An 8675-nucleotide genomic window follows, 5' to 3' on the forward strand; every position below is an offset into this window, starting at 1 on the left:
AATGTGATATGACTGTGAAAAAAGCTAATGCGGTTTTGGGATGCATCAAGAGAGGCATTTCCAGTAGGGATAAGGAGGTTTTAGTACCGTTATACAAGGCACTGGTGAGACCTCACCTAGAATACTGTGTGCAGTTCTGGTCTCCCATGTTTAAAAAGGATGAATTCAAACTGGAGCAGGTACAGAGAAGGGCTACTAGGATGATCCGAGGAATGGAAAACTTGTCTAATGAAAGGAGACTTAAGGAGCTTGGCTTGTTTAGCCTAACTAAAAGAAGGTTGAGGGGAGATATGATTGCTCTCTATAAATATATCAGAGGGATAAATACAGGAGAGGGAGAGGAATTATTTCAGCTCAGCACCAATGTGGACACAAGAACAAATGGGTATAAACTGGCCACCAGGAAGTTTAGACTTGAAATCAGACGAAGGTTTTTAACCATCAGAGGAGTGAAGTTTTGGAATAGCCTTCCAAGGGAAGCAGTGGGGGCAAAAGATCTATCTGGCTTTAAGATTCTACTCGATAAGTTTATGGAGGAGATGGTATGATGGGATAATGGGATTTTGGTAAGTAATTGATCTTTAAATATTCAGGGTAAATAGGCCAAATCCCCTGAGATGGGATATTAGATGGATGGGATCTGAGTTACTATAGAAAATTCTTTCCTGGGTATCTGGCTGGTGAATCTTGCCCATATGCTCAGGGTTTAGCTGATTGCCATATTTGGGGTAGGGAAGGAATTTTCCTCCAGGGCAGATTGGAGAGGCCCTGGAGGTTTTTTGCCTTCCTCTGTAGCATGGGGCATGGTTGACTTGAGGGAGGCTTCTCTGCTCCTTGAAGTCTTTGAACCATGATTTAAGGACTTCAATAGCTCAGACATGGGTGAGGTTTTTCATAGGAGTGGGTGGGTGAGATTCTGTGGCCTGCACTGTGCAGGAGGTCGGACTAGATGATCAGAATGGTCCCTTCTGACCTTAGTATCTATGAATCTATATCCTTAGTGATACAAAATCTGTACCTGAATATTACGAATAATAAAATTGTAAGAAAGAAAAATAATGAACATTTTGGTTACATAAAATTAAGATAACTCAGGAAATCAGATAAATTTAATGAAAAGTTTTTAAAGGGAACATGCATGGGAAGTAAATGAACGAATCTTGTAAAAAGATTTCAGCAGCTACAGTCATCTGATGAAGCCAGAGCTCAACAGCTATCAAATCATTTACTGCTCTTTTTTGGGATCTTATTTTATCACTTCCAGAGATTACATTATTAAATAAACACCATCAGAAGTGGAATGATCTATTTAATAAGAGTATTGAATTAATAGCGCCACAACATTTTCACCCCTGAGGCTTCAAAATCTGAGAAAATTAAACACAAGCAGCACAATTATCTCATCAGGTATTCAACTTCCAGTTATTGTCAGCATTCCTTTTCAAATAGCTCACTAGCAGAGATGCTGAAAAACAAAATTAATTATGCAGACATGTCAACTATTAACATAATTCACACTAAACAGTCAAGCTGAAGTGATTGTCACAATGCAAGGACATGCACTATGGGAAAGTATTAAAAACCCCAAAGATATTTTTATTTAACACAGTTGAACAGTTGCTTCTGCTGTGAATATACAGACATTTTTTTTTATTTGTTACTTTTTGACAATAAAATTTTCACTGATTCCAGAAACACAACACATTCACCACTTGAATTCAAATTATATTTACTTTTTAATAAAGCTCGGACATAAAGATCCAGATGGTTCTAATCCAGAATTCAAGATTATGAGGAAAAATATCATAAACAACAATATTTATTAAGCACTTTTCACTTATAGATCTCAGAATGCTTCATAAGAGAAGGAATCATTACCTTGAATTTACAGATGGGGAAATTGAGTCACAGAGAGGTTATATGGCTTGACGGCGTGTCAAAGGACAGAGAGAAAGGCAATGACAAAATTGGAAATATAAACTAGGTCTCCTACAACAGTGTCATCCAGTGTCAGGTCCAATGTCCTATCCACTGGACCACACTGCCTCCAGATTAAGTTAGTTGGGTAAAAAAAACCTCTCCTATGTCAGTTTAGTCTAACTTCAATACAGTCTTAAAGATGTTGTTAAGAAAGAAGTCAGATGCATAAAGTTATGTATAACTTTCTCTCCCGCATCTCTTCCTCCTCCTTTGTCTACATTATGTTCCATTTAGGCCCAAGTCTTGCAAACACTGACAAACATGCATAAATTTAGGTGTGTGAGTAGTTTCATTCGTTGGGACGAGGGATGCCACAGTCCTAAAAAAACAAACAAACAAAAACCCAAAAAACAAACAAAACCACCACCCATGCCTGTGCTTAACTTGATGCACTGTGAATACTCCATATGCAATTCTTAGCAGAATCATGACCTCAGATTAGACTCCTCAGATGTGGGCCCTTATCTTTATATATAGTTAGGTGTGCATGGCACTTTAGAAGACATTATAAAAGATGTTTGTGCATAACAGATAAGAACTCTTTAAGGGACACTCTCAACTCATTTTTTAATTGGCTAATTTTTTAAAATCAGTTTTTGAGAGAAACTTTATTTAATAGTTTTTGTCTTTTCTGATCCCCTACTGATATTTAGGAGGGTAATTTGAAGGGGCATCTAAAAGCAATACTACCAAACACACTCAAGTTTGCCCCTTCTTACTCTCTGATAAGATGGAAACATCTGCCATTTTTTTTCAAGTGTCCCATACCAAACTTAATGGGTTTAAATAAATGGGTTTAATAAACTTGAAAAATATCATACGAAGTGACAGTATCCTCCCCTGAAAATGAAATCACAAACCAGAGCAAAGTCTAAACAACAGTTTTTAGTACAAAGGCTACTGTTAGTTTTACCATGGAATCAGCAGCAGTGGAAGACTTTAAACTTTGTTTAAAGGTTAACAACAGTAGCTGCAATGGGTCTGAAAACTGCACTTTCAGAAGTCATCAGGAATTAAACTCTCAAGTGTAATGTTTCAAAGTTCACTTTTTTCTTTATTAAATGTAAAATGTTATATGGCTACTTTGTAACCTGAAGCAAGAGTCACAAATGAAGAAGCAACTATATGTGATTCAATTAGTCATAGATCAGATGAGTTTTCAAAGGGTGATACACTTGGTAACTTTTTTACTCACAATAAAATACAAATGAAAAGCACTGAATTTAGCTGTAGTCAAAATTTAAGGTTTTAGAACATTTTAAGTTGTACTGGTTACTAAAATCACAATGACAAATTAATTAACTCCCAGGTGAGCAGAAATCTTCTCTGTACAAGTGTTACCAGTTTCTGCAGAATCTAAGCGTTCATTGAATAAAATAAAAATAAAGTTTCTAGACCATATATTTGTGAACATAAACTTCTAAATGTGAGCCAAGTATAAACTAATGCAGTGATGCCTTCCTAACTCTACAGATGGACATCTCTAGCGCCAGAATAAAAACAGGACAGCTAATGTTATTATGATGGATGGGCAGGAGGATTCCAACACTGCTAATGATTGAGGAAGCAGCATTTATGTACAATGAGGACTGCCATTTCCAAAACCTTGGGCAAAGGCACTAGTGCGGGGGCAATAATCCCAGAAGAGGGCTCTGCTGAATCGGTGTCAGCAAAGCCTCTCCCCCCCACAACCCTTCTGCTTTGTAGGGTGTCCTTATACAAGCATTCTCTGCTGTGCTGGCAGACAGGGGACCCACTGTTTCTGTCCTTCACTCTATCCAACATCTTCAGCCTGATGCTCCCTGATTTTGGGCAGGATGAAGTCCAAGAGAATGGCCCCAGATGCCTGTCACCATAGCAGCAGGCTTTGTTGGTAAGCCAAGTGTCCTCCTGCCACTCCAGCAGAAGACTCTGTGTGTCTGACCAGCATAAATTGAACAGGAAGGAGGCAAGTTGTGTGGAAGGTCCAGCTTTAACTGGAGAAGCAGAGTGCTTCCACAGAAAGACTAGCAGGGATGTATTTGACCTGCATGAGACAGGGAAGGGACCTACATGGGGCATAATAAAAAGCAAACATTTCCCCCCTTGAACCTGCAACTGGGGTCCAGCGGCAGCTCTAGCAGAGACAAAGCGTCCCCTGGCCTATTATACCTACCACCCATGATGCTGGGTACATTTTCAAGCCCTGTGCAACCTCACCCATCAGAATGGGAGATGGCATGAAAACAAACTGCTGTGATGCAAAAGCTCATTTAAGCGAATGGCAGTAGCTATTAATTTGAGCCAACACCCTTATAATTTATTAGGATATGCCAAACATCACAGCATGATTTATAAGGATGCTAATGCTATGAAAATTTGCTAACCATTCTCACTAGCTTAATTTTGAAATTAACACACTGGCATTTCAAGAACATAAGAACGCCCCTGCTGGATCAGACCAAAGGCCATCTAGACCAGTATCCTGTCTTCCGACAGTGGCCAATGCCAAGTGCCCCAGAGGCAATGAACAGAACAGGTCATCATCAAGTGATCTGACCCTGGTCACCTTTTTTGCACATGTCTGCACTAGAATTAAAGACCGGCATGAATTAACGGTCAGCTGACTCTGGCTTGGGCTGCAGAGTTAAAAATCGCTGTGTAGATGTCCGGGCTTGGGCTGGAGTCTGGGCTCTGAGACCCCTCCTCCCTACCTCATGGGATCCCAGAGCCCAACACAGCAATTTTACATCCTTGTAGCCTGAGCCCGAGTCAGCTGACCCAGGCCAGCCATGGGTGTTTAACTACTGTGTAGATGTACTCTTTTTGGGTAGTCTCAGTCTTGTCCCCAATGGATATGGATTATCCTTCCCCCAGACCTGAAAATGCCCATCACAATGATGTGTCTTTTGACAGTTTCTGTGGAGTAGCCAGGGCCTGAAGATGCTGGGGACCGAACTACTCCCTCCCACCTGGAAAAGGTGACCCCTCTACCTCAAGGCTGAAGCAGTCTGACAAGGCAACGATGGGGCGGCACACACTGCAACTACTCCTACTGTAATGTTCTGATGATAAAAAGACTTCAGACTCCAGAAACATCAGGCCAACACCTCTCATTTTAAAGTATAATTAGTGCTAGATTGTTTTAAGGGAGGATAATTTTGGGGGAGAGGAGCATCTTTACATGATGCCAAATATGCAGCGTATTTCAGATTTATCTCTGTCATTTAGCAGCGCTGTTCCCTCTCGGCGTTATGCTGGCAGCCCCAGTTTAAAAAGATGATAGCTGGGAGAGAGCAGCAGCGCAAGACAGCGAGAAAGAAAATTACAAACCAGTTGCCAGATTTTTTCTACCCTAAAGTAGCATTTGCTGGTCAAATATCCCTTGAAACCAGAAAGCTTTGATTGCAATGCCTACTTTTCCAACTGCATTAATAAAAAAACACATCACTTGCTAGAACCAGCCCCTCCCACCACAACACCACTACCAGACAGATTTATAAGGCAAAAAGTAAGTCCTGTTTGTAGCCTAGCAACAAAAGCTGTAGTCTGTGTTGAATGGATAGGGCCTGCTGCGGAGACTGACTCCTCAATACAGCAGCCATCTTTGGTGTGTAACTTGGAGGGAGATTTCGTCATTCTGCACTGAAGCCACTTCCAGATGCTAGAGGTTTGCAGCAGCAGCAGCCAGCTCAGCAGCGTGCTTTCAATTTACAGCCCCTCCTCTGATCCCTGCCGCCCCTGAGCCACACACATGGGCATTCACCACACATTTCTCCCCTATTTTTTCCAAAGAGCTTCTTTGCCAAGGAACAGTTATTTCAAGCTCTTCATTTCATCCCCAAAGGCAACTGCTTCAAGCTTGCCTCCTCCGGAGGGTTAATGCGTTTTCTTCCCCTTATCTGTGTCAACAGGAAACTGAAGCAGGGGTTCATGCATCCGATGCAGTGAGCTGTAGCTCACGAAAGCTTATGCTCTAATAAATGTGTTAGTCTCTAAGGGGCCACGAGTCCTCCTTTTCTTGAAGCAGGGGTTATTTCTCTTTATCTAGACACTCATATGGGCCTCATCGTGGTGCTTTTCCCCATTATAAGGCATCTTTTCCGGAAAGGATTGGAACTGAGGGTCTTTACTGTGCCTAGGTATAAATCTGCGCCCCCCCCCCATGCCCTCATCTTGATTATACATCCCGCCCCAAGCCGGGTGCATTAGTCGAGTCACCTGGGTGTACCCGAGGAGCAGCAGATCCAGCACAGAGGAACCCACCGGTGCCCCAGGGCACGTGTGCGGCTACTAGCCAACCCTGGAGGGTACGGGCCAAACACGGACCCCCCCCCGCGCGCTCACTCTGCAATGTCATGCCTGTTTATTAATTGGAGCGCGGGGGGGGGTCCAATCTGGAGGGAGGTTGCTGCATTAGGGGTGACCCCCAGGCCTCCCTCTTGCATAGAGGGGAGGGACTCTGCCTAAGGACATAACCCCGGGAAGCTGCCCCCCAGGCACCGGTCTTTTGGGGATGCGATTACCCGGGAAGGGGCTCGCTGCAGTGGGGGCTGCCCGGCAGGGGAGCCCCCAGTCCGCCGCGCGTGGAGGGGGCTGCGGCAGGAAGCGTAACTGACTCGCCCACCCGCCCCCCCCGGGAGGCTGCCCCAGTTCCCCGGGCGTGGGAAGGGCAGGCGGCGTTAACCCTGGCGGGGCTCCCGCTGCCGCGCACTCACCGCGCCCGCTGCCCGCCGCTCCGCACAGCCCGCCGCCGGAAGAGAGTCCGCCAGCGCCGGGCAGGCGGGAGCGGGAGGCGGGCGCCCGGCCCGCCGAGGGGAGGAGACGAGACGAGCGGGGGAGGGGGCAGCCCCCGGTGGAGGGAAGGGGGGGGGCAGCAAGGCCGGAGCAATGGGGCAGGAACGGGGAGGGGAAGAGATAGGCGGGGGAAATCATGGGGATTAGCCGTAGCTTGTTGGATCCGTTCTGTAATGAGGCCCCTTTGCAGCCCCCCCGGGGGGGGGCACTGCCCTTCCCTGCGCCGCCCCCCAACCCGGTGGGAGGGTGGCTAAGCACAGTCCCCGCTCCGCTCCCCGCCCGCGGGGCGGCGACGATGCGTAGAGGCCCGGGTGCTGAGAGCCATTGAACCGAACTGGGTTCAGAGTAGCCGCCGTGTGAGTCTGTATTCGCAAAAGGAAAAGGAGGACTTGTGGCCCCTTAGAGACTAACACATTTATTAGAGCGTGAGCTTTCGTGAGCTACAGAAGTGAGCCGTAGCTCACGAAAGCGTGTGCTAAACTTGTTCGTCTCTAAGGGGCCACAAGTCCTCCTTTTTCCTTTCTGTTGAACCGAACCGTAAACCCTGCGGATGATGTAAAACACTTCAAGCCGGGGGCACCCTCAGCATCCCCAGTCCCAGCACCGATCCTGCCCGCCCGTCCCCGGGAGGGCTGAGGTGCCTGGAGGGTGCCAGGGACTGAGAAGTGCCCCCTTACAATCAGCTTTCCACACTTAAGTTTTGCCATTTTGAAGGTGTAATTTCAAAATCTGACACTTGCCTCCAAAGCAAGGCTGGCCTGGGAGACCTGGAACAGCCAGACAGCTCCCTAGTTTGTTGTTGGTGGTGTTTTTTTTTAATATGTGCAATTGTCTTTCATTAAAATGAACAAGGTAATTCAAAATTATACTTGTAGGCCTTCAGATACTTGAAGCTGTGCTAAAGCAAACATTAATTTTCATTAAACATTCAAACAAAACATTAATTTTCAAAAAAAGAAAAGGAGTACTTGTGGCACCTTAGAGACTAACAAATTTATTAGAGCATAAGCTTTCGTGAGCTGTAGCTCACGAAAGCTTATGCTCTAATAAATTTGTTAGTCTCTAAGGTGCCACAAGTACTGCTTTTCTTTTTGCGAATACAGACTAACACAGCTGCTACTCTGAAACCTGTAGTATCCAAGACACTCACAGCAATAACAAGGTAAGCTCTCTTCAAAGAGATAGCGTGCACACTGCTTAGCTGGCACAACTCAGGGTCAGATCCTTTATAACAGCACACCACTGGAATCTACTTAAAGTGAAAACAAATATAACCCTTCTGCTAGTCAGAGTTAGGAGCAACAAGGGCCGGGTTCAGTATCTAGGGGTTCCATTCCAATAACACAATGCAAAACCGGCTTGAGCCCCCACCCAGTGACCTGGAACAAATATACACCACCCCTGCTGGGCGCCTCTAAGAGGCAATACTTCCCCTCTTGCAAGTACAGAGTCTGAGTGCAGCAAAAGCCTTTTAATAACAGAGAGAAACAATGTGGCATTATGTTGGGGAAACACCATCAACAGGATTCATAACACAACCCATGAGCAAAACCCATCCCAAGCAAATTGGGCTGTGTTCTTTCCCTTTGGTTCTTGAGTCTAGCAAACCAAAAGTCACCCAAAGTCCCACAACCCAAAAGTCTCTGTCCCTGGTCAGTGCAGAGTTTGAAAGTTTATCTGCAGAGCTTTACCTCCTAACCTAGGTGGAATTGGGAGGGTTAAGGGGCACCTTATGTAGCCTGAAGCTGATTGCCCTACCTCTCTGTGGGGCTCTACTCCGCTCTATCAGCTGTCCTACAAATTGCATTGCATTGCATTGCTCTGCTCTGCTCTGCTCTGCTCTGCTTATGAGCTGCTCAAGCCATCCTGGCGACTGCTCCACAATATATCTTCAGGCGCCCCCCACTACTTAACACAAC

At 45.3% G+C, this 8675-nt stretch overlaps 1 protein-coding gene across 5 annotated transcripts in view; it reads right to left on the reverse strand.

Annotated features, from left to right (window-relative positions):
* Nucleotides 1-6865, reverse strand: part of SFXN1 (sideroflexin 1) — a 43569-nt gene extending 36704 nt beyond the window's left edge. For 3 of the 5 annotated variants that reach the window (XR_005294419.2, XM_043490665.1, XM_043490666.1), the window contains exon 1: nt 6678-6794. The gene's annotated coding sequence lies outside the window, so the exon portion shown is untranslated. Of the gene's footprint in view, nt 1-6677 lie in introns of all 5 variants that reach the window. The other 2 variants (XM_038413257.2, XM_043490667.1) reach the window with 2 other exon arrangements.
* Nucleotides 6866-8675: the final 1810 nt, after the last annotated feature.

Source organism: Dermochelys coriacea, chromosome 8 (assembly GCF_009764565.3).
Source record: "Dermochelys coriacea isolate rDerCor1 chromosome 8, rDerCor1.pri.v4, whole genome shotgun sequence".
Lineage (NCBI taxonomy): Eukaryota > Metazoa > Chordata > Testudines > Dermochelyidae > Dermochelys > Dermochelys coriacea.